Consider the following 27161-nt stretch of genomic DNA (forward strand, 5'->3'; position numbering starts at 1 on the left):
TAGAAGGACTTAGAGTCTGATGCAATTTAACCCCTTCTTTGTGAAAACCATGAAAAAGTTATAGACAGCAGATTAAAAGTACTATAAATAGAATTAAAGTTTGAGTCATTCATACTTTAATTTGATTCCTTTCTTCATCATATATAATATTTTTTAATCTTCAGTTAATGTTTCTTTAATCAAATACAACTGAGCTACTATGAATTGGAGTTAATTACTGTTTCCATTAGATTATTTACTTGTTAAATTATATCATCATGTAAAACAAAATCTGTCCCTATAAAAACATTTTATACACATACAACAGTCCACTAAAATAACCACAAATAGATAATCTCCAGATTAATGGGTGGCTGGATTGTCAGAGCTACTCTTAGACTCCTCTTTGCCAGTAGATAAGTGCAGCTATCCCACAAGAGGTTGTAGTCCCATAGCCATTAAGCAGATATGAACCATCCAAAGGAAAAATCGGAATTTATGCATTTTGTTTCTGTTCTAACTAGAAGAACAATCTAACTAGAGTTCCTGTGTTCTTTTGAAGATTAAAAAAGGCTAATATTTCAAGATCATAATGTAACATATGTATAAGTTCCAGATTTTGCCATTCACCAGAACTAAAAGGTTATTATTTGTTGACCTAAAGCTAAGTAGAAAATAATTCTCCTTTGCCTAACAGCTTAAAAGAATTGACTCACTATTTTGTTTGTTTGAATTCTGTTAAGAGAATAGAGTAAGATTCAGGAAACCTCTAAACAGCTTCTGCTACTACTTCCCTTTCTTCTGTTTGTTTCCTGCTTTAACTGGCCAGCTTCCTAGTCTTGCTGATAAACCCTGTCAAACATGACTTACTATTCCAAAGTTGAATTTAGATATGTATTAAAGTTATTATAGATCCCTCATGGATAAAATGGAGATAATATTAGTATCTTATCTCATAGGGTTGTGAGGATTAAATGAATATATATATATATATATATATATATATATATATGGCACTTAGAACAATGCCAGTAGCATTCTATAAGTGTTAGCTATAAATATTATTATTATCATTATTATTATTATTCCATAAGTGAATAAATTTTGTTGCACATGATTGTCACATTTGTTATTAAAAAGCCAAACAAAGTTGTTTTAAGCCATCTAATTGTAAAATATCATTCAAGAAGAAGCTGGCTCCCCAAATGAGATCATTTGCTTTATTTTTAGAAAATAAACCAATAATTTCCAAAGTATCTTTGGACTGCTGCAAAGACAGCAAGATTAAGTAAAGCTGGATTCAGTGCCCATGGTACCAGCTGTTTACAAATAATTTTTAAAAAGTAATACAGAAGGAAGAATTGCTAGACTAAAAAGAAAAGATTGCCTGAATGTACATGTCATATATAACTAAATCTAAAAATCTATTATTTGCCACCTATGTATGTTAAACCTCTCTTCCTTGTGACATCACACAAAAATGGTGAAATTTTCATGAGACCTGAAGAGACTACTTATATAGTATCATCCTAAATAACAACCATATAAAATTCTTTTTGTGGGCCCCCTCATGGCTGGAACTGGAGTGGGGTGTTAATCAGTTACTTTCCTTCATTCAGAGGAAAATTATATCAGCTTGTAAGTTAATATTGGTTACACTTAGATCACAATTTTATGCATGGGTTCTCTAGATATTTACTTATTTTTCAAAGTAATTTTAACTCTTATTTTTTGTAGTGTGATAGAAAATATTAAATTGGACTAAACCCCATGTCAGAGATAAGAAAGTCTTGCTTGTATAATTAGGAAAACTTAAAAAAAAAAAAAAAAAAGATTTTATAAACATTGCAAAAGTCAATCAAAAGGATACCTTCTTGAGAATGAAAACAACCTCTAGGTAAATTGAATTACTGTTCCCAAATATTTATGTCCCTTCTAATGGGAGGACTTTACCTCCCTGCTTTTAACAGCAGGCTTGGCCCTTTGCCTTGATTTGTTCAATGAAATATTAAAGGAAGTGATGTTTGCCACATAGTTCTGACATCTATCTTTTCCTTGTATGACAAGAATGGCATGTCCCAAAGATGGGATGCCCCTTTCACCTGGGTCCCAGAATAATGGAACAAACTTGAAGATGACTGTGATTGACAAATAATATGAAGAGAAAGAATCCTTCCTGTAAGTAATTTCAATTTAGGAATTATTACTATACAATATTTAAGTTAGGTTGACTGGTATATCATCTAACTTCAATGAAGATGACTAGGCCACCATGAGACTAATAGGGACTACAGAGAGAATTTGAGACCTCTAAAAGATAGGCATTAACTTCCAGAGCAGTTGAAACTGACTATCACTGAGGGGACAGTCAGAATAGTCATTCTCTTTCAGGGACAATCAAAAGCAAAGTTAAGGAAGAAAATATTTGAGTTATATTTTAATATGTCATTTATATTTAGATTTAATTAGGGAAAATTAGTGGTTTAAAGTGTGAGCTTCATATCCATTATGCTACATTGGTTTTATGCTATGAAACCTAACGCTGCTTCAGCATCTGAAATTTGTCACATTTTTCTAAGCTCTGAAAAAGAAAAATGAGCCTGGATTTTGTGTATTTATGCTCACCCAATGGTAAAGTCATATTACTAATCCAGAAACCAATTACTGAACTTCACTGAAATTATGGAATTAAATCCAAAATTCAGACATTTTTAAAAACAGTCATCGTCCACAGTAATGTATTTTGATGTTCTGGGGCAAAGAGGAATCAGTATTTATCCTCTGAATAGCATGAATTCCTTCAAATCTGTCTATACTTTTTAAGTATCTGACATTTATAGTTAGTATGTGATTCCCTCTGTCCAATTATGTCACAAGAAGCAACTCCAGAAAAGAAAGTTTGATTCATGATTGAGCTGCTTCTCACAGTAACAATACCATGTGGTATGTTCTGAGGCACAGCTTCATTCATATGCACCCCCAAGAGTACAACAAACTGATGTATTTTAAAAAAATCTCTGTAGGGCACCTGGGTGGCTCAGTCGTTCAAGCATCCGACTCTTGATTTCAGCTCAGGTCATGATCTCACAGTTGGTGAGTTCGAGCCCCACATCAGTATCTGCACTGACAGTGTGGAGCCTGCTTCAGATTCTTTCTCTCCCTCTCTCTCTGCCCCTCTCCCACTCATGCGCACTCCCTCTCTTTCAAAATAAATAAACTTAAAAAAAAGTCTCTGTAGAAACAGCCTAAATGTTTATCAGTAGGAGAATGAATTAAAATAATGTGATATTTGCATATAGCAGAGTACTGTACATTAAAATTAATACAGTATCATGTATTAAAGTGGGTAAGTCTCAAAAAAAATATTGAGAAAAGGCAAGTTTCAGCTGAATATGTGTATTATACCATGATTATAAAATTGTGTGACATGCAAAACAATACATTGTTTATAGATTTATGGATACATGGTTTAAGAGTTTCAAATGTGCATAAGATTAATAAACATCAAATTCATTGTAGTGGCTGTTATTTCTGGGTGTTTATAATGAGAAATGGGATTGAAGAGATGTATACAGATAACTTCAACTCTATCTGTAATGATTGATTTTTTTTTAAAATAATTTTTAAAATTTGAAGCAAATATGGTACCTTAGTAGTTAATGCACAGGTGTTTGTTATATTCTCTTTCCTTTTCTATGTTTGAAATATTTCATAATTAAAGAAAAGCCTTATTATAATGTTGAAAGCTGTTTCTTTTCTCTAACAATTATAAGTGTAGAAGATACTACAAATCCAATTTTCACTTTTTTTATAAAATTTTATTTTGAGAGAGAGAGCACCAGCAGGGGAGGGGCAGAAAGAGTGAGAGAGAGAGAGAGAGAAATCCAAGTAGGCTCCATTCTGCCAGCACAGAACCAGACGCGGGGCCTGAACTCACAAACCGTGAGATCGTGACGTGAGCCAAAATCCAGAGTCAGACACTTAACCTATTGAGCCATCGAGGCACCCCCAATTTTCACTTTTTAATGGTTCCTTTTAAACTTTATTTAATTTTGTTTAACCAATGATGGGTGATACAACTAGTAAGTAATAGAGCTACTTTGTAAATACACTTCAAGAGTGTAACAAACAGACAGTATCCTTGAACTGAAGCTTTACAAAGGTAAGAATGACGAATATTTGACTGAAAATCTTACAGAAAAAAATATTTGTTTCTTGGCTATCAAGCATAAATATGAAAGCAATTCTTTCATTGATAAAATATGAATAAAAATACATCCTTACTTCCTTTGAAGGTAAAGAAGCTATTTATCTTTGTAACAATTCTATTGGGGACGGATGTCAAACGCTAAGTTTTATGGCTATGAAAATTATAAGTTAATAAAGTCACTCAATTTGTACAATGGAATTGGCAAAGACACACTCTCCAGCCAGATGTGGCTCTTGCCTTCTATTCTTTTGAACCATTGGACAAATGCCTGTAAGAGACATGTTCATGATTACAAAAATGCCACAAAGCTCTTAAAAATCTTTGGGAATAATTTCCCCAATAAAGGGCTCAGTAGGTAACTTGAGTAAAGCAGGCCAGTTTATTACATATTAGGGAATGATGAGGTCCAGTAAATTAGAATTGGAATGCTCTGTCTAAAGGGGATGTAACTAATGTACTCCAGCCAGCTTTAGATAAGTGGATTGCAGGCACAATTAGCTAGACTTTTGGATTCTTTAAGATAATACAGAAGTATGATTTTTAAAAATAAATAAAATCTTCTGACTTACACAGGTGAGCAGCTCATTCATTTTTTTTTAACACCACACTAGTCAAAACATCTGTAATGATAATTTGGCCTATTGGCTGCCATGTTTCCAACTCTGTCCTGAGCAATCAGATGATGATAGCAGTGTAAGTTTCTTTAAGCTTTATTCCCCAGCGCATGTTCTACCCCACATGATTAGTCCTAGCCAGCCATGGAAATTCTATTCCCCTTGAAACTGCTGTAGCTATCTTGCTGTGAAAGAGAGGAGCTACCCTTAAGACAAACCCAACACACCTAGGCCAAGAGAGTGGAGAGCTAGAAGGACTCTGGAATCCCCATGATATTCTTGAGCTACTGCTTATATTCATGATCAACCAGTTCTGATGCCTGCCCTCCTTTGTTATATATGATACATTTCCTTATTATTTAAATCAGTTTGAATCTAGGTTTCCGTTAAGACATCCTGATTGATTCAATATCACACTATAGAAGATTCTTTGTGTCTTTCTCTTTTCCTTGAATTACAATTTATCACATTCCCTTTTTCATTTTTTTAACCTTACTAAATTATGTATCTGTGTTTAACCTATTTGCATATTGTTTGAGGGCCACATATGATAAATAGCCTTGCATGATTTAAAGGCATGGAATTGGAGATACAATGAACATTAAGAAGCTTACCCCCGTTTGGACTCTGAATCACTTTTATAACTCTAGATTTGCTTTCTTTCTCTTCCAACAAAAAAATATTGAGCCATATTAAGACAACCAGCTTTTTCTGCTGCTAAACTAGACTTCTATAGTTGTGCCTGATTGATTAGTGTTTGAACTTTAACTTGATATCCTCCTTACTTGCCAAAAGGATCGATTTTCCCTCGCCTAACCGACTCTTCTCCTTGGAGTCATGCTTACCCGATTCTTACCATCTTATATGGTAAGATGGTATGTCTTAAACCCCTTTCCCTACCCATCAAAATTCCACTGACCCTGGGCGCCTGGGTGGTGCAGTCGGTTAAGCGTCCGACTTCAGCCAGGTCACGATCTCGCGGTCCGTGAGTTCGAGCCCCGCGTCGGGCTCTGGGCTGATGGCTCGGAGCCTGGAGCCTGTTTCCGATTCTGTGTCTCCCTCTCTCTCTGCCCCTCCCCCGTTCATGCTCTGTCTCTCTCTGTCCCAAAAATAAATAAAAAACGTTGAAAAAAAAATTAAAAAAAAAAAAAATTCCACTGACCCTACAAGGTCTCCATCTTATGTACATTGGTGCTCTCCAATTTTTTATATAACCACACATTTACCCTCATAACAGTTGTTACCCTCATAACATCCATTTGAGATTGGCAGGTAGGTACAATCTTAGTCTGCAAGTGAGAACATTGATACAGAAATGTTAATCTGTTCAACATTTCAGTGAATTGCTGTAAAAGTCGCACACATTTCTTGATGCTGTGGCTTTTACCCCTACCATTACCCCCTTACTATTCTCATCTGACTATCTCTTGTCTTTTCTAAAACTTAGCTCAAATGTCATCTCCTTTGGGAAGCCATCGCCGACCTCCCTAGGCAGAGTTAAAGGGTTCTTTCTCTTCAGATCAGGACTTACTTGGTAATATCTTCATTTATTGCATTACTCTGATTATTTATGTGCAGATATCTCCTGACTAGACAAGAGGATGTAGATCTTTTAGCTTTCAACATCTCCATCATCATTTTAAATAATATCATTTTCAGTAATTCAGTTGAGCCTTAATGAATGTAACGGGAGTTTATTAACAAGAAAATAAAGGAAATATATTAGAAAAATGAACATCTCACAATTTTATTTGAATCTTGAGTAAATTCCTTCTCTATTGTTTTGCAAAGAAGTATTAAAAATTAAAACTGCAAAGCAGCACTCTCAACAATAGCCAAATTATGGAAAGAGCCTAAACGTCCATCAACTGATGAATGGATAAAGAAATTGTGGTTTATATACACAATGGAGTACTACGTGGCAATGAGAAAGAATGAAATATGGCCCTCTGTAGCAACGTGGATGGAACTGGAGAGTGTGATGCTAAGTGAAATAAGCCGTACAGAGAAAGACAGATACCATATGTTTTCACTCTTATGTGGATCCTGAGAAACTTAACAGAAACCCATGGGGGAGGGGAAGAAAAAAAAAAAAAAAGGTTAGAGTGGGAGAGAGCCAAAGCATAAGAGACTCTTAAGAACTGAGAACAAACTGAGGGTTGATGGGGGGTGGGAGGGAGAGGAGGGTGGGTGATGGGTATTGAGGAGGGCACCTTTTGGGATGAGCACTGGGTGTTGTATGGAAACCAATTTGACAATAAATTTCATATATTGAAAAAAATTAAAACTGCAAAAGGACTTTATGGACACCTTTTTTTAGTGACTATCTACTTGCACCAACCACCGTGATGGGAACTAAGATTATGTAGATGAGTAAGGAAAACATGGTCTTTTGAGGAGGTAGATGAAACTCAGATAAACATAAATTCCTTATTAAAATATATTAGTCTAGGGGTGCCTAGGTGGCTCAGTCTGTTAAGCATCCAACTCTTGATTTCAGCTCAGGTCATGATCTCATGGTTCATGAGATCAAACTCCATGTCAGGCTCTGCACTGACATCATGGAGCCTGCTTGGGATTCTTTATTTCTCTCCCTCTGCCCCTCCCCGGATTGCTCTCACATGTGCATGCTCTAAATTAATTAATTAATATTAAAATATATATATATATATATATGTGTGTGTGTGTGTGTGTGTCTAGATACTATAAACATCACATATATGTGTATATTCAATGGATAAAGATGATCTAGAAATGAATTCTATCAGGGAGATTATGGAATATTCTAGAAAAGAAGAAAGAAGTGGCATTTACTAGGTAGAAATCCAGGTGTATAAGGCTGACAAAAGCATTCTTTCAAGAACAAAAAAGAATTAAGTTAAATGGTAGGTTTAGGGAATTACAAGTAATCTGAAGTGATATTAGCACTCTCTATAAATATTTTCAGTGTTCAACTGTATTGGATCGCACATCTTAAAGTTGGAGTGCTCCCTAAAGGTTGGATTATCCATGCAACTTGCTGTGGCTGGGGAAATACTATAAGCTTAAAAAGCCAATGCATTATTTTCTACTCTCTCTTTCCCTATGCCACTATAACTGTTCATGCTTAAAATTGGTAGCTTCTCTGTCTACCTTGGTCTCTGAGGTCAGAGAAAGAAACTTTGTCATTTTAAGCTTCTGTGATTTGAGGGCTATTTTTACCACAAGAAAACATTGTCGTAATTGATCCATCTAGTATGAAAGGAAGGTGGGAGAAAGAACATTAGATAATAGAGAAGCCAATCATAATTGGCTGCACATATAAAGGTCAGCCTATAGAATGACCATTTACCCAAAAGTGTGTGCCCAAAATATTTGAATCTGTGAATTCAAATAAGCATATTTTACACTTTTTCAAAGTTGAATGCCATTTCTGACTGGCAGCTCATATTTCCACAATTAACTTCCAAAGTTAATAAATATAATTTGAATCAAGGCAAAAAAAAAAAAAAAGGATGTCTTCATAATCCATCCCTTATTTAATCTTACAGTTATGTAGTCACTGACCTATGCGTTCCAGCTGGAGAAAAAGAAAACATCCAGAATCATCTACAGACTTGGTATATATTAGATACACTTGTATTGAGCACCAGATGCTATTCTACTGAAAGAGGCGTGACACAAATGCTTATAACTTGGGGAGGGACAGGCTTACAGTTTAATTCTAGCAGAGTGTATTGCTTTCACACAGTACTGCCTTCATGGATTTTACCTCCTGGCTAACGTTGTGTGTGTGTATGTGTATATATAGGTAGCTTTTATTAGGTAGCTTTTATTTAGGTAGCTTTTATTATTTTATTATTTTTTTTTAAATTTAAGTCCAAGTTAGTTAACATGTAGTGTAATAATGATTTCAGGAATATAATTTAGTGATTCATCACTTACATATAACACCCAGTACTCATCCGAACAAGTGCCCTCCTTAATGCCCATCACCCATTAAGCCCACCCCCCACCCAAAACCCCTTCAGCAACACTCAGTTTGTTCTCTGTATTTAAGAATCTCTTGTGGTTTGTCTCCCTCTTTGTTTTTACCTTATTTTTGCTTCCCTTCCCCTGTGTTTACCTGTTTTGTTTCTCAAATTCCACATATAAGTGAATTCATATGATATTTGTTTTTCTCTGACTTATTTCCCTTAGTATAATACACTCTAGTTCCATCCATGTTGTTGCAAATGGCAAGATTTCATTCTTTTTGATTGCCAAATAATATTCCATTGTATATATCTACCACCTCTTCTTTATCCATTCATCAGTTGATGGACATTTGGGCTCTTTCCATCATTGCTTACATTTTAATAGAGGTTTCTAGAAATAATATCATAACTCAACAGAGTGAAATAATATTGTAATTCAAGACAGTGACTGATAAAGTGATAACATCTCATGATAGGCAAAGACAGGAACACATATATGTTGTAATTAGCACATGAGCTTTGCTAACATCATACCTGAGAGAAGAAACTGAGAGGAAAGTGTATACTATATAGGTAAGTTTATGTAGGCAAAGGAGGAAATGAGATGGGAAAAGGTCTACACATAAAGCATTATCTTATGTTGTAAGTGTGGAAGGCCAAGGGCCCATGTATAGGTTGGGATACGTATCTTAAGATACCAGCAAGACCGCGGGTGCCTGGGTGTCTCAGTCAGTCAAGCATCTGACTTTGGTTCAGGTCTTTGTGAGTTCAAGCCGCACTTCAGGTAGGCTCATGCCCTGTTTCAGGTGAGCACAAGCCCCACCTCGGATGAGCCTCACTTCTCTCTCTCTCTCTCTCTCTCTCTCTGCCCCTCACTCACTTGCACCCTCTCTCGCTCTCTCTCAAAAAAAAAAAAAAAAAGATATCAGCAAGGCTGGGAGGAATACCAAAGAAAGAAGAGAGAAGTGAGGATGGGGAACAAAGGTGGACATTCTGGAGATAAACTTAGTCTCCATCATAATTGCAGTTTGCTCTCAATAATTTATGACATGGGCCAAGGGAAGTGACTTCAGCGTGTATATTTGCTAGTATCTGCCCAAATGTTGGGAGGAAAATCCAGTCCTTGTACAGTAAGAGATCCAGTAAATAAATGTTAAGTCCAATTCTGAGGACTGAATTTATGTTTATATATTAAAAAGTTTAATAATATATGTATATCTCTAAAGGCTTTCTGAACTGAGACTGAGGAAACTGGAATAGCTCCAGCTTGCCCATTACCCTGCTGATTGGCCTGGATAAATCCCTTGACCTGTCACTGCCTCAGTTCCTTCGTCTATTAAATGGAAGCTTGGCCTAAGTGACCTCAAAGGTGCCATGTGGATCTGAACTGTGATTCTGAGCATGTGATTCTGGTTACACGCAGTTGTGACTTTTATCTAGAGATTATTAGACACTTACTGATGGGTCTTATGTCTATTTGTTTCCAACATGTACCGTAATAATTGCAGGTGACACATTATAAATATCAAACAAGGTTAAACAATGTTTTAAGTTTAGTGACTAGACAAAAGCTATAAACAGCCTAGCACATGGCAGTTTTGTAAGAGCAAAAGGGCACACACACTCTTAGGTTAATAAGCAAAGATACTATTAAGGGGTAGTATGAGAGGGCACAAAGGGATACCCAGCTAAGAACTTCAGGACCTGGGTGAGAAGTTGTCCCAGATGTGGAACAGTGTCTCTGTAACGTGCTTGGTACAACTTCAGTCTTGGTGGGGTTTCCCCCAGTGGTAAGCATCATCAGAATGCAAAGGCAACCATATTCAAGGGTAAGTCATGCATTGTGCAGGCGGCTGGCACTCACACTGATGGCAGGGGCCTCTGTAGTCACTTAGCATGCATGTACTCACTGTTATTAGAAGCAGCTGTTGGCTCTGAAGGGCCCTGGCAGTCAGACTCCTCCAGCAGTCTCCAGGACAGTATTTAGGTACAAGCCTTAGTGTGTGCTTTCAGAGAATCATTAGCAAAAAGAGATAACCACAAATAAATAAAAAGCAGGTGGACTGGTACAAATGGTGTTGCAGAGTAGGGTTGTTTTTTTTTTTTTTTTTTTGTACTTTTTAAGATGATGGGATATCTAGGCTCCCCTTAGCTCTAAATAATAAAACTCTTTCACTCCTAGCAACCACTTCCTGGAAAACAACCTGACAAAAAGGTCCAAACAGTGAAAAGAGGTCTTTTGCACATTTAACAATGATAAGAAAGGTTTTTAAGAGCAAAATCCTATAATAGCTTTAATCATACATGGCTGTATCTACTATCTCTTGGATGAGCGGCCGGGGTCAGGAACTTCCTTGCTGCAAAAACACATATAAACCCTTTTGGGATCACTGCATTCTGGATACGACCATCACCTTCTGACAGAATTTTATGACAAAACAATCATTGAGATTTTATTGGTATGTCCCATGCATTAACTGCACAATAATAAAACAAATTGTATACATTTTTTTTCTTCTCCTAGTGTTATGCTGGGCAGTTCATATAACCTCAGAGGGCATCAGTTCCCCCACTTTGGGGGGCTGTTGTGAGAATTAAACGAGGAATACATATGTATTGCTCAGGGACAGGACCATTGCAATTAGCTTCTGTCCCTTGCAATTCATTTCTATCAAGAAGCTCAAGTGACTTAAACTGTAAAATCAGATCTTGTTACTCTCCAGCTTAAAACCCTTAATGGCTCCCCATTACACTTAAGATAAAATTAACAATTTGTAACCTGTCCAGTAAGGCTCCTCAGCTCTACCTGAATTGTGGCTTCATCTTCAGCCAGTCTCTCATTGAGGTTTATGCTTTGGCCACAATTGCCTTCTTTTGGGTCTTCAAACAAGCCTGACCTATCTCATGTCTCCTGCATAGTAGTAGCACAAAGGGGATTTGGGGTGCTGTATCTCTTATAATATATATCAAGCCCATCTTTCCTTTGATATCCACAATTGATATTTTATAAATCTTATGTAAAATGCTATGTGAAAATAGCTTCTAGCCCATCATTCGAATTGCTGCCTCTAAGGCCCTTCTATATTGTGATTTGGAAACTGTCACTGCTTCTGCACATGCTGTTCCCTCTGCCTGAAACCCTCACCTTTTCTCTTTATTACTGATGAAATCTTACTCTTCAGGTCTCAGCTTAAATGTCACCTCCTCACATATGTTTCCTTGCTAAGAACTCTCATGGCACCCTGTTCTTTTCTTTCAAGCAAATGAAAATGTATGACTATTTCTCCCCTACCAGACTATAGGTTTCCAAGGGCAGACAGAATAGTGTGGGTATTTCTCTCATGGCCAGAGTCTGGCATGGAGAAAGCATACAGGAAATACTTGCTGCTGGAGTTCAAGATTTACTAACCAATAAAGTCCACCAGAAGATATACTGAAAGACCCACCCCCCCCCCCCCACTACCACCCAGGGACAACTGGATAACATTACTCTAGCCAACCTGATGTCAAATTTTGGGGGTCTTCCTTGAGCCACATGCAGGAACCAAGAAAAAGAAAATGCCTCCATCAAGGACCTGGCCTCTTCCTACTTCCTCTTTAATTCACTTCCTTTCTTTCACCCTGTTCACTGATTTCAACATTCACAAATGTTCTGGAGCAAAATTAAACTTTATGTAGAAAGAGGGATTTGAGAAAAAGGAAGTGCAGGGGCCACTAACTGTGAAAGAAGAGATAAACCACAAGTACTGCCTCAAGGCACTTCTCCTGAGCTCTCAGCAGAAATGTCCCTACCAGGTACGTCGTTGAACCTTGTTTCTAGTCTGTGTCACATTGCCTTTGGATCATTTACCAATGGGCTAAGCCACTTGCTTTGCTTTCCTGAGTTGTGCTTCTGCATAGGTCTCTGAAAGGAAGTACTAATGCCCTTTGCTGTTTGGATTCTAGATTTAGACCCAGTTGCCTTTTAGTCATAACAACACACTTTGTAGCCCACAGCCTCTTCTGATAACTTAGAAAGTTTTACCAGGAAGCCCTGTCCTCCTTCCCGTCCTTCCATGACAATTTATGAAATGTCCCTAAGTGCCAAGCACTGTGCTAGGTATCATCCCTTCTGCGTTATCTGGCTTTTGTAGTCTGTCTAGATTGTCTGTCTAGATTGTCTGATCTAGAAGTTTCTTGTCTGCTTTGAGTCTTCCTTCCTATCTGGCTTTGATTTTTCTTCAAGATTCCTCTCTCTATCCTGGTTTTACATCATCCCTTACACTATCCCTGTTTGGAAACCCCTAATGTGGAAGGCAGCTCATAGGGAATTTCTTGAAGAGATTCCAGGTTGATGTTTAAATGTATATTACCATTTAATAGCCAGACCTGAGGCTGCCTCTGAGTGAGAACCGGAGGCCCTCCCTCTAATGTATGAGAACACAGTGGCATTTGCTTTGCCCTCTGTCTTCAAATTTACATAGAATTTCTATTCTTTCATTAGCTGAGGTTGCCACAAGGTCAGGTCTTTTTCTCCAGGATTTTATGGTGTGTCTTGCATACTGAATAAAATCAACAGAGTAAGAACAGTCATGGTGCCAACTGTCTATTTTTACGGTGTCTTCCTCATTTCCATTATTTTCTCCCCTCACTCCAACTTTCTATGGTAGTTTCCCCCTGCACATTAAAAACAGCTTTCTGGAAACAATCATTGAAATCCTTTATATGTAATAGAGTGAATTTAAGAAATCATCTTCCAGGTATATATCTTTAAGTTTTATCTTTACAGAGTGTGAGGTTTTGGCAGTCCTCCTCGACACCAAAACCCCTTCTAAAGAAATTTCATACAAAAGTGCCCTTGTCTCTTCTAAATCATATCACAGAAGGTCTGTCTGCCCCACCCGTAAGTGAGCCCTGCTGTGTCCTGATGTTCCAGACCATCCCCTTCAGGATGTAAGGTTTACCTCAATTCTCAGGGCATATTCCTCTTCTGCTCCTATTCACAGAAACTACCCCCCACTTCAGTCCTAATCTTGTAAAACCAAGCAAACTGTGCCCAGAAGGTATGAACAGGGAGGGACCATAGACTGTGGACTATGGTTTTATTTATTTACTAAAGAATAAGTCCAGGAAGTTCCCAAAGCGTCTACACACATATTTTCTACATTTTAGCATAACCCTTCATTTTGCAGGAGCTTCGGTAGGGAGAAAAAGATGCCAAGAAATCTCTCCGAACTGAGCTTAAATTCCATGGATTCAGATGTATTATATATAATGCAAAAAATGCAGAATCATAGAATCAGAGAGATGGGAAGGGAGGGATTTGAGAAATCTGGCCCACTCCCCCATCTGTTTGTTAATCCCCTCTATAACATTCCTCAAAACTGGCCATCCAGCCACAATTTTAAGAAAAAAAATTTTAAAGAAATGACCCCAATTCTAAAACCCAGAGAATGCTCTGTAGACAGCCTGCATCAGAATCACCAGGATGTTGCTAAAGGGTCCTCAGCTCTACCCTAGATGGACAGAGTCCTAGGGTCTGACGGTGTATTCCAGCAATCTGCACCCTTAGGTATTTCTTATGCAGACTAGAGTCTGGGACCCTGCATTCTGACAGATCTGCCAAGGCAGATTTACCAGGGCCAGAGAGGTCTATTTGTGGCTTTGAGTGGAACAGTCTATGCCTACAGGCATTTTCACAGGAATGTGGTAAAACAGCTGCTACAAATCTACCCCCAACACTCCCCCCCCATCACACTTAAAGAAGCCAAAAGCATTATGAATGTGGCAGATGCGCATAGTTTTCTACTTTCTGATGAAGATGAAGAAAAGGAGCTAGCCATTCCCTGGACCAGGGAGAGGGAGGCAGAACAGAAAATTAATACTACATCTAGTTACTGGTGAAATATGTTCCAGGCCCTGTGGCAGCATGTCTAGGCAACCACACTAAGGGAAAATGTTTGAATATTAATGACAATCGGAGAAACTGATTTATTAGGACACATAAGTAACTGCTTCCAGGCTGTGTGGAGCATATCATGCTCAGTTTGTTCAAAAGAATAAAAACATAGAGGTGGAAAGGTAGATTATAAGACTCAATTTGAAAAGGAAAACAGTGAAAAGGAATGTAGGCACAATTCAAGCTCCAATAAAAGGAGCCTTAGTAATTTAACCATTTCAACCCAAACAGCATATTTTTAGAATGAGGAGCTCTGCACAAGTCTCCCTTTGGAGGAGGCTTATGTTGAACATTCCATAAAACCACAGAGGCTCAGAGCTCAGTACACAAGAGTCGGCTGTGTTGAAAATGCAAGAGCCAGAAATGACACATACCTAGCAGATGACCAAAAACTGACCAAAAACTAGCTGAGGGAGAACAGAGAAACCCATTCTTCTTTCTTCCAGAGAGGAAAAAGTATCAAACTACACCTCTTTTAACCTCCTCCTCCCTCCCCTCCCCCCCCCCCCCCCCCCCCCCGCCCAAGAGAAAGAGCACTGGACTGGGGATTGAAAAACCTAAATCCTAACCCTGGCTCTGCCATTACCTGGATGATTTTAACCACCAAACTTAATATTCCTGACTCTCGATTATTCACTTATATGTAATAGGGTGTCTTGGCTGAGACTGAAATTTAAAATTTGTGAACTTTTTTGTGTGTTTTTGGGTCTCTACAAGTAAATATTCATTTATATTTAATGTAAACTGTTTTTTCCTTTTGGGGGGGGAAAAAAACTCTGAGTGGTTTCTTTTAATGACACAAATATAAGGCATTAAGCATTCCGGTTTGGTAAGGGAAATGGCCAATTGTGTAGATTTCTATCTCCAGGCTCCCTGTGTGAGTGCGTGTATGTATATGTGTGTTTGCTTGTATGTCAGTAGTAGGGAAAGAAAACATTTTGCTTGGAAGTCTATAAACAGGATAGGAAACACACAGAAAACTGCTGCTTTTTCTTCCTGTTGAGATAAGTTTTTGCTTAAAGGTGATAAAGATGGGAAGAAATTCTGTGAGAGACAAGAGGTGCTAATTCTACAGTGAGAGACAGGAGGTCTTGGAGGCCAGTGGAATGCAGAGGGGGGCTTCCCCCCACCTCTCATGGCTTTGCTGGGTAAAGGCAGAATTAGGGGTGAGTGGGTCATGGGTCCCGGACTGCTTAACAGTCCTTAGCAGAGGCGGCCTCCTTAGCAGAGGCGGCAGCAGGTTTCTTTAGGAAGCTTTAGTTGCAGTGGACATTGGCAAGAGGTAACCTGCGTAGAAGAACGGCTTGATTTGTCTCTACATGTGAGGCGCCCCTTCGGCGACTCTCAGAAGTAACAGGGAGAAGCTTTCCAAGTTGCTGGGGGTGGTGTGAGCTGTCAGAACTGCACTGGGGCATTTGAGGTAAGTGTGGTATAGGCACAGCAAAACTGTTCATTATACAATGGTGGGCTCACTGTGCAGAGCTGCCTGAAGACAAATTGGACCTGGGGACAGAATTGTTCGACATCCAGATGTGATAGTTTTGCTCATCTTCCATGGCTTGCTTGCCTCTGGGAATTGGAGAGCCAACATATAAATCCTATTATTCTATCATTGTGTGATTAGCAACATCTCTAAATTCAAGTAATTACTCCTCTCTCCTTAAATTTTACTAGCTGCTGCCTTATAACTTTCTCTGTTTCAGCCCTTTTAATAGTGAATGGAATGACCTGTTTACATGACCCTCTTCCTCACCAGAGGGCAGAGGCTTATCTTATGAAATCTATCTCCTACCACAGTGGCTCACTCACAACAGGCACTCAATAAATAGACCCAGGCCTTGGAGACCTGGATTTGCATTTTGGTGCCATGTAATCCCAAGCAAATCACTGACCTAAGATTCAGCTTCTTTATCTGAAAATGTTGGCAATAATGCCTGTGCCATGAAATTGGTTTAATAATTAAGTGAAATAATGGTATCATTGCCAGGTACACAGTAAGCACATAGAGTTGAGAGTTGTTATTAGCTGTCAGAAGTTGTTGTATTGAAAGTGGTTCAGGGAGAGAATCATCAAGGGCTGTGCCTGTTACACTAGAAAAAAATGAGTAAATGTTTTTCAACTCCTCTGCTCTTATGAGGGCCTTCTGTGTGCTAGGAACTGTGCCCAGTCACTAGAGATGGAGTGGGATTAACATGGCCCCTGCATTGCTGGAACTCAGAGCAGAGTGACCATTTTCCTAAGTTGGCATCTGACCAACACATAGACCATTAGTGAAGAAATATAATTGGCTTTCTTATCAACATAACCAATAGTTTAACCACCCATATAGCACCACATCAGCATCATTTTGTACCAAATGTACAAATATTTATAATAGAAACCCATCTCTGGGCACCTGGGTGGCTCAGTCGGTAAGGTGTCTGACTCTCGGTTTTGGCTCAGGTCGTGATCTCATGGTTTCATGGGTTTGAGCCCTGCATCGGGCTCTGTGCTGACAGTGTGGAGCCTGCTTGGGATTCTCTCTCTCCCCCTTTCTCTCTGACCCTCTCCCACTCATGCTGTCTCTGCGTCTCTCAAAGTAAATAAATAAACCTAAAAAAAAATTTTATTATTTAAAAAAAATTTTTTTAATGTATCTTTATTTTCAAGAGAGAGAGAGAGACAGAGAGCAAGCAGGGAAGGGGCAGAGAGAGGGAGACACAGAATCCAAAGCCGGCTCCAGGCTCTGAGCTGTCAGCACAGGGCTTGACACGGGGCTTGAAACCCACAAACCGTGAGATCATGACCTGAGCCGATGTCAGACACATAACGACTGAGCCACCCAGGCACCCCTAATTTTTTTTTTTTTAAAACAGAAGCCCATCTTAACCCTTACTTTGGGGATAACCATTAACATTGCAAGAACACATTCATATTTTCAAAAGTCATGTTCCCTACCTGCCATCCTCTTAAAGTTACCACAGACTTTTAAACAAATTATTTCAAAATTTATTTCCCACGTAATTTTCTTTTATTTATTTTTTTAAAAATGTATTTATTTTGAGAGAGATAGAAGAGAGAGCACAAGCAGGGTAGGGGCAGAGAGAGAGAGAGAGAGAGAGAGAAAGAGAGAGAGAGAGAATCCCAAGCAAGCTTAATACTGCCTGCTCGGAGCTCAACGTGGGCCTCAAACTCATGAACTGCAAGATCATGACCTGAGCCAAAACCAAGAGTCGGAGGCTTAACCAACTGAGCCACCCAGACACCCCCACATACTTTTATTTTAAATAAATTGTTTTAAAATTTATTTTAACATAATTTTGTCAGTCATGTTCTTTGAGCATTATTTAATACAACAGCACTATTATCATTCATGAGCCCTTTATACATATATCTTATCTAAAAGAAAACAAAAGGACTTTACTCCCCCAATGAAACTCTTTATGGTCCCTGAAACTTTGATCTACTCACCATAAACTAGAAATGCATTTTGCTTTGATGTTATATAGTTCTTATTTTTACCTTTATCTTTAAGCCATTTAATCATAAGACTAAGAAAAATTAATAAAATTAATACAAATTGACTTACTGAAAATTGTGTCAAGTGAACAATTTTTAAAAAATCAATGTTTTAGTGTGTTACCACAGCATTTGAGACATGGGACTTCTGTCCCCATTTTTACTTATGTACTGATTCTTTAAAAAATGATCTTTGAGGGGCACCTGAGTGGCTCAGTCAGTTAAGCATCTGACCTTGGCTCAAGTCATGATCTCATGGTCAATGAGTTCAAGTCTAGTGTCAGGCTCTGTGCTGACAGCTCAGAGTCTGGGGCCTGCTTCAGATTCTGTGTTTCCCTCTCTCTGCCCCTCCCTCACTTGCACTCTGTCTTTCTGTCTCTCTCTCTCAAAAATATATGAACATTAAAAAAAAATTTTTAATGATCTTTTGAATGAGACCAAATGTGACTCCAAATATAGTAATATGAAATTCTGAAGTTATGTTACTCCCAAAAGGAATAGTTTCTTTCAGGGATACTGTCACAATATTAGAAAGATCAATGTCAAACCACCAAATGATTCCTTATTAAGCTGCCATCTGAAGAAAGCCTTTACTTTTAGAAGAATTTCCCATCCTTTTAGTCTGAATACCTGATTTAGGGTAAAATAGTTGACTGGAAAAATGTTGAGGGGAAAGTTTATGTCTGCCTTTTCCCCAGTCGTACACAGTATTCCTGAACAGAGACATGGTCACTAGAGGTTGACCACTACTCACCTCCTTTGAGGATGTGGCTAATGGGGTATGTTGTGCTTCCTACAGAGAAGGTTCTAACTGGCTCTAAAAGGGTTGCCTAATAATCATCACCACACATTTGGAAATGTGGGGGTGGTATATTGGTGGTCATAGTGACTGGGCAGGTGGGGTAGCAGGGGAGATGCTACTGGAGTCTAGTGGGTTGGGACCAGGGATGCTAAAATTTCCTGCCATGTACAATACTATCCTGTAATACAAAGAACTGTCCTGCCCAGAATGCTGCTTGCACCCTTATTTTGAAAAATACATTTTATTCCAATAAGAATTGTGGAAAACTGGGCTGGGCTTGTTGAAACAGAGGATCCTACAAGGTAGAGAAGAAACCACCTGCCCCCTCATGGATTTTGGTAAGCATGTAATTAAGAACTCTTCCAGGCAATGCAAAGACTTAGCCCATTTTTTTTTCCTCCTCCACCCTCAGGACAGGGAAACAATGTTGGCAGCCCCTCAAAAGGTTAATTTAAGGGACACTAAAAGATCCATAACTCATGTAGAAATCCCTATCAGTAGAATCACTTTAATGCATTAAGGTATGTCTCTAAAAAGAGAGTAAAACATAAATATGTTACTCAAAGGGATAAAACTAGAACATACCTTAGCATGGATTAGTTTATCAGATTAGTTAGCGGTCACTGTGGCAATTAATCCCTAAGAAAATAGATTATAAGCAAGTAATTTTGATATGGGCATAATAAAAGAAGGAATTGGAAAGGGAAGAATTTCCAGAGGTGAGCAACAGGCGACTCTAAGAGACCAGGAGAGCTAACAGGTGCCTCAAAGAGAGATCCAAACAGGAGAAGACACCTACCGATCTTGCCCATATTCTACCCACATTGCCGCTGCTATCAGCTTTCTGAAAAGAAATATTTCAATGCCAAAATAACCTTATCCCTTTAAAGGCAGAAACAGTATATTTTCTGTTATCTGCTTAATTCCACAATGCTTTGTACAGTGAATACTTAATACATTTTGACACTTAAGGAATCAAAAATATTATGTCTTAGATTAACTTGCCAAACAGCTATTAGATTCTAGGTTCAATAAAATACACGGCCACACAACGCTTTGTTTTGTGTTTTAGTTTCACAGTACAGTTTTTGTGAACATGAAGGTGCAAGCTGTTTTCTTTAAGTGTGAGGAGTGCTTCCAGGTATTTCAGAGGAAACTTAAATTGGATAAAAATGGACCTTAAACTCCACATTAATATTCTATATTTAAAAATATTAGCCCACTTTCTCTTATTTTATATAGAACCACAAATTTTAAAATATGAAACCATGTAAATGAAAATAATCTTGTTCAAATAATAAATGACCATGGTTTACACTGGAACTTGGTATTTTTCTCAAGTCATAGATAGTAGTAATAATAACAAAATGACTTTTTTTGAGAGAGGGAGGGGGAGAGCACAAGTAGGGGAGAGGGGCAGGGGGGAGAGAGAGAAAGAGAGGGAGAGAGAGAGAGGAAGAGAGAATCCCAAGCAGGCTCTACGTTCAGCACCGAGCTCGATGCTGGGCTCAATCCCATGCCCCTGGGATCATTACCTGAGCTGAAATCAAGAGGCAGACACTTAACCAAATGAGCCACCCAGGTGCCTCAACAAGATGATTCGTAATATGTCATACTACAAAGGTAACCAAGACATGAGTATTTTGTTTTATTTAACATATTACATCTCAAATATTCTTTTTTTTTTTAATTTTTTTAATGTTTTTATTTATCTTTGAGGCAGAGAGAGACAAAGCATGAGCGGGGAAGGGGCAAAGAGAGAGGGAGACACAGAATCCGAGGCAGGCTCCAGGCTCTGAGCTGCCAGCACAGAGCCTGACACGGGGCTCGAACTCACAGACTGTGAGATCATGACCTGAGCTGAAGTCGGACGCTTAACCAACTGAGCCACCCAGGCACCCCTCAAGTATTCTTAAAGTATACTCTTAAAGTGGATGACGAACTTACGCTCCATGTTAAAAAAATCTATTGCTATAGCTCATTATAAGCCCAAGATATACACCTACAAGTCTTGAAAATATACTCCTAAATCCTGTACTTGTGAGAAAATTGTTAAGCAGACCTTTGACTGAGTATAGATTATCAGCACCACTGTCATTCTCTTTAATATTTTTAGTTTTAGGGGCGCCTGGGTGGCTCCATTGGTTGAGCATCCAACTCTTGATTTTGGCTCAGGTCTTGATCTCACAGTCATAAAATCAAGCCCCTCCTCATGCTCTGTGCTGGGTGTGGAGCCTTCTTGGGATTCTCTCTCTTCCTCTCTCTCTCTGCCTCTCCCAACCTCCCTCAAAAAATATTCTTAGTGTTAAAGGCGCAACTTTAGATCCAAGTACATGAATAGCCTACGTAGTGTCTTTTTGTGAATTAGAAAAAAGTTGCCTGTTTTTAGCAGATCAAATCCTCCCCCCAATTCTAATGCCTCACAGAGTGTGAGGTTTGGCAAGTGAAACTGAGTCTGGATTTCAGTTCACCTGGCTTCTCCATCAAGCATCTGCATAATGCCCAGACTAAAGTGCTGTCTGTGGCAAGCCATACTTATATCTCATAGTTCAAGACTTCTCACCTCTGAAGTCCATCTTCATTTTCTGTTAATCTTTATATTTACCTTGACTCTTTGTTGACCCCTTAGTATTCTTGTCTGCCCCCCTTTAATCCTTTCCTATACTTACCTCCACCCCATCCTGCTTCCTTAGCTTCCTTAGAGAGATACTTACATAGAGTCAAAAGAGACTGATGACACTTGATGGCAGGAACTGTAGTATTCACCCAGGGATTCCCAATATCTGACATGTAAAGGAAATGCTAATGTCTGATGAATGAATGAATGAATGAATGAATGAATACATTTTAGAACTAAATATTATCTCACTATTAAGCAAGCCAAGTTTACATAATTTGACTAGTGGTAAATTTAATATTAAAACCCTGAAAATAAGCAATTTCTATATTAGTCTAGTAGATTACATGTGAGGATTCAAATTCCAGATTGACTCTTCTTGACTCCTCTTCCAGACAGCTTTCTCCATCAAACTAGTTCTAATACTAACCTGTGCAAAAATTAACTAGTTACTCAAACTTGCTGGGGGGAAAATTCCACTTAATATATTTAAACACAAGAAATTATGTTGGGACTATCTAGACTGCATTCTGGAAGTAATGCATTAGTGCCTCCCAGAATTAGTGTCAATAATGAAATGTTGGCTCTGAATTTTCCTCTTCAGTTCTCTGGGGCCATTTGAAAATGTCATGTACATTTAAAATGAGCTTTCTTGCAATTTCAAAATGTTTCTCATACCTCAAACATATATCAATTTAATTCCTTTTTATTTTAATGTTAATAGCAAAATAACTTAAAATGTCTGCAGATTAGATGGTCCAATAGAATAACAGCGGAATAATACAGGGACACTTTTACACTGTTATACTGAAAGAAGAAAAATGAATATTCCAGAATTTCATTTTTTCTGATAGTGGTAAATTCCACTTTTCAGAGCTTTTGAGCTCCACACACTTTCTCTGTTTGGGGACTATACTAATGGGGTTGATTCAAAAGTGCATCAGGACCACCAAAATATGTTTTTTCTGAGTCTATTTCTTCCATATGATCCATTGTCAAGAAGCTGTTGGTTATGACTAATGCCAGATATTAAATATGGAAGGAATGATAGAAAAAAGAAAATTACCAACTTATAGTTATCACTTAATAATTTATTGAGGAGTGTGTGTGTGTGTGTGTGTGTGTGTGTGTAGAAAGAGGGAGAGATTGCAAATGTGACAAAATGTTAAAAAGTGTTAAGTCTATGTGAAAAATATATGGATACTTTTTGTATTTTTCTTTTGAGTATTTTATAGGTTTGAAAATAATATGTTGGAAGAGGAGGTAATTGATTAGAAATGTTATTATATTATGGGGCACCTAGGTGGCTTTGTCGGTTAAGCATCTGACTCTTGATCTCAGCTGAGGTCTTGATCCCAGGATCCTGAGTTAACACCCCACACTGGGCTCCACACAAAGTGTGAAGCCAACTTAAAAAATGGTATATGGAGGCTGGGGCTGTAAATGAGGGCCCAAAATAGGGGATTTAATATAAAACACTTTTTTTTTTTTTTTTTTTTTTTACCATAAACCAAGAATAACAGAACAAGGTGACAGGTCAGTCATTAGGTCTTTAAATTGTGGATGAAGTCAAAAGATACTACATCTTGAAAACAGAATCAAATTTTGTTTTCATTTATTCATTCAACAAATAATTTTTAAATCCCTATCATATGCCGCTATGTTCTATGTGGTACAGAAACAGCTGTCAACAAAACAGAAAGATCACAGTCTTATGGAGCTCACACCGTAAGCCACTCTTATACAGCTCACACTGTATGGAGGTAGAAACATCAGCAAGCACATAAAGAAATGAACACAGTAATTATACAATGTCCTTTTATGACTGGTTTATTTCACTTAGCATAGTGTCTGCAAGTTTCATCCATGCTTTAAGGCTGACTGATAAGGGGCTTACCTGTGTCATTTTACTCCTTGCTTTCTATATGCTTTATAGCTTTTTTGTGCCTCATTTCCTGCATTACTGTCTTCTTTTGTGTTCAGTTGATTTTTTGTAGTGAAATGTTTAAATTCCTTCCTCATTTCCTTTTGTATATATTCTATATCAGTTTATTTGTCATTACCATGGGGATTACCTTTAATAGTCTAAAGTTATAACATTCTAATATGGATTTTTGCCAGCTTAACTTCAGTAGCACACAGTAACTCTTTCTACCTCCATCCCTAGTCCTTTCAGTTGTTAATGTCACAAAATCATACCTTTATACATTGTGTTTTTAAAACATAAGCTAATAATTTTTAAAAGTGTGTTGATCTCTTAAATAATGTAGAAAAAAGTGGAGTTACAAATCATTGTAACAATAACACTAGATTTTAGATTTGCCCATGTATTTGCCTTTATTGAGATCTTTATTTCTTCATATGGCTTTAAGTTACCATGTAGTGTTCATTCATTTCAACCTGAAGGATTCCCTAGAGCATTTCTTGCAGGACAAGCAGTGGTCATGAACCCCTTCAGCTTTTGTTTATCTAGGAATGTCTTAATTTTTCCCTCACTTTTTTTTTTAAACTTTAAGTTCAAGTTAGTAAACATATGGTGTAGTATTGGTTTCAGGAGTAAAATTTAGTGCTTCGTCACTTACATATAACACCCAGTGCTTATCCCAACAAGTGCCCTCCTTAATTAAGCCCATCACCCATTTAGCCCATTCCCCCACCCACTACCTGTCCAACAACCTCAGTTTGTTCTCTGTATTTAAGAGTCTCTTATGGTTTGCCTCCCTGTCCGTTTTTATCTTATTTTTCTTCCCTTCCCCATGTCCATCTGTTGTGTTTCTCAAATTCCACATATGAGTGAAATCATATGGTATTTCTCTTTCTCTGCCTGACTTAATTCACTTAGCATAATACACTCTAGTTCCATCCTTGCTGTTGCAAATGGCAAGATTTCATTCTTTTTGTTTTCCAAGTAGGTTTCCATCGTGTGTGTGTATATACCACATCTTCTTTATCCGTTCATCATCAGTCAATGGACATTTGGGCTCTTTCCATAATTTGGCTATTGTTGATAATGCTTCTGTAAACATTGGGGTGGATGTATACTTTCAAATCAGCATTTTTTTATCCTTTGGATAAATACCTAGTAGTGCAATTGCTGGGTCATAGGGTAGTTCTATTTTTAATTTTTTGAGGAACCTCCATACTGTTTTCCAGAGTGGCTGTACCAGTTTGCAAGCCCAATAGTGCAAAAGGGTTCCCCTTTCTTTGCATCCTTGCCAACATCTGTTGTTTCCTGAGTTGTTAATTTTAGCCATTCTGACAGGTGTGAGGTGGTATCTTATTGTGGTTTTGATTTGTATTTCCCTGATGATAAGTGATGTTGAGCATCTTTTCATGTGCCTGTTAGCCATGTGGATGTCTTATTTGGAAAAGTGTCTATTCATTTATTCTGCCCATTTCTACATTGGATTATTTGGTTTTTGGGTGTTGAGTTTGATAATTTCTTTATAGATTTTGGATACTAACGCTTCATCCAATGTGTCATTTGCTAATATCTTCTCCCATTTGGTCCATTGCCTTATAGTTTTGTTGATTGTTTCCTTTACTGTGCAGAAGTTTTTATCTTGATGAGGTCCCAGTAGTTCATTTTTGCTTTTATTTCCCTTGCTTCCAGAGACAAGTCTAGTAAGAAGTTGCTGTGGCCATGGTCAAAGAGGTTGCTACCTGTATTCTCCTCTAGGATTTTGATGGTTTCCTGTCTTACATTTAGGTTTGTCATCCATTTTAGTCTCCCTCACTTTTTTTTATGTCTATTTATTTTTGAGAGAGCACAAGTGGGAGAGGGGGAGAGAGAGGGGGACAGAGGATCCAAAGCAGACTCTTTTCTGACAGCAGCAAACCCAATGTGGGACTCAAACTCATGAACTGGGAGATCATGACCTGAGCCAAAGTTAGACATTCAACCAACTTAGCCACCCAGGTGCTCCTGTCTCCCTCACTTTTGAAGGAATTTTGCCAGATGCAGTATTCTTGGTTGACAGGGATTTTTTTTTTTTCCTTTAGCACTTTGAAGATATCAGCCTACTATCTTCTGGTCTCCATAGTTTCTGATAAGTTGTTTCTTTCTTGCTGCTCTTAAAAATCTCTCTGTCTTTGGCTTTGGATAATTTGATTATAATGTGTCTCAGTGTGCATCTCTTTGAATTCTTCCTACTCGGGTCTTGGGGCTTCATGGATGTTTATGTTCATGTCTTTCATCAAATTTGGGAAGTTTTGGGGCACTGTCTCTTCAGGTATTGTCTCTGCCCTTTTCTCTCTCTCCACTCCTTCTGGAACTTCCACTATCTGTATGTTGGTCTGCTTGATGGTATCTCATGGGTCCCTTACAGTCTGTCCACTTTTATTCACTCTTTTTTAGTTATGTATCTGAGGCTCAATAATTTCCATTGTCCTATCTTCAAGTTTACAGATTCTTCTGCTTGCTCAAAAATGCCTTTGAATCTCTCTAGTGAATTTTTCATTTCAGTTATTGTACTTTTCAGTTCCAGAATTTCTTTTTTGTTTCCTTTAGCTTTTCTATCTCTTTATTGATATTTCCATTTTATTATATATAATTTTCTTAATATTTTCCACACCTTCCTTTAGTTCTGTGAGCATCTTTAAGACAGTTGTTTTAAAGTCTTTGTCTAGTAGATCCATCATCTGTTCTTTTTCTGGGATGGTTTCTGTTGGTTTAATTTTTCCTTTGAATGGGCCACAGTTTCCTGTATGTTTGTATACCTTATGATTTTTGTGTTCAAAAATGGACATTTGAATCTAATAATTTGGTAACTCTGAAAAGTAAGATTCTCCCCTCATTCCCCAAGTTTTGCTATTTTAGCTTGCTGTAGGCTGTCTCTATGCTGAGAATCAGTTTAAAGTGTAAATTTAAGGTCTTTTCAGGTCTTTTCTGAGCCTGTGCCTTGCATGGGTGTGTGTGGTGACTTTTCAGTTTCTCCTGTATATGTGATTGCTTTTGAATATCCTAGTCTTTAGTGTATGGCTTCCAAAAGGGAAAAGGAAAAAAAATAAAGGGGAAGAAAGTTTTCCAGTTCTTTAAGTCCCCAGAAGCCCCTTTGGCTGAAGGGAGAGAGTCTTGCAAAAATGGGAGAGGTGTAACAACAATGATCACTGCCTCTTTGCCTGTGCCTCTAAGGTCAGAAACAGCAATCAGAGAACAGATCCCGGATATTTGGAGAACATGTCTTCCCCCCCCCCCCCCCCCGGTTCTGGCAAGCTACATGCATGCTCTTCTAGAACATGTATACAGCTGTCTGCCACAGGTCTGAGGAGTGGGGGATGGGAAGTGCTACTGTGCTAAGAGCTGATCTTGTTCAATATTAACCACAATTTACTAAGTGAGCCTTCTCCTGGAAGCTTTAAGCCTTCAATAGACTTTATAATTTCAAAATAGTTACATTAGACGGATTCTGCAAGTGCAGTTGTTTTCTAGGTAGGGAGACAGATTTCTGCACCATCTTCCCCAATGACTCACTAATTCTTTTTTTTTTTTTTTAACATTTATTTATTTTTGAGACAGAGAGAGACAGAGCATGAACGGGGAAGGGT

The 27161-nt window shown here is 38.1% G+C and overlaps 1 long non-coding RNA gene across 2 annotated transcripts in view; it reads left to right on the top strand.

Moving 5' to 3' along the window:
* The window catches only part of LOC131501255 (uncharacterized), a 119104-nt gene that overhangs the window by 1646 nt on the left and 90297 nt on the right, over positions 1-27161 (top strand). For both annotated transcript variants that reach the window (XR_009256727.1, XR_009256726.1), the window contains exon 2: positions 2047-2157. This is a non-coding gene — a long non-coding RNA (uncharacterized LOC131501255). The remainder of the gene's footprint in view (positions 1-2046; positions 2158-27161) is intronic.

This window comes from Neofelis nebulosa, chromosome 2, assembly GCF_028018385.1.
Source record: "Neofelis nebulosa isolate mNeoNeb1 chromosome 2, mNeoNeb1.pri, whole genome shotgun sequence".
Lineage (NCBI taxonomy): Eukaryota > Metazoa > Chordata > Mammalia > Carnivora > Felidae > Neofelis > Neofelis nebulosa.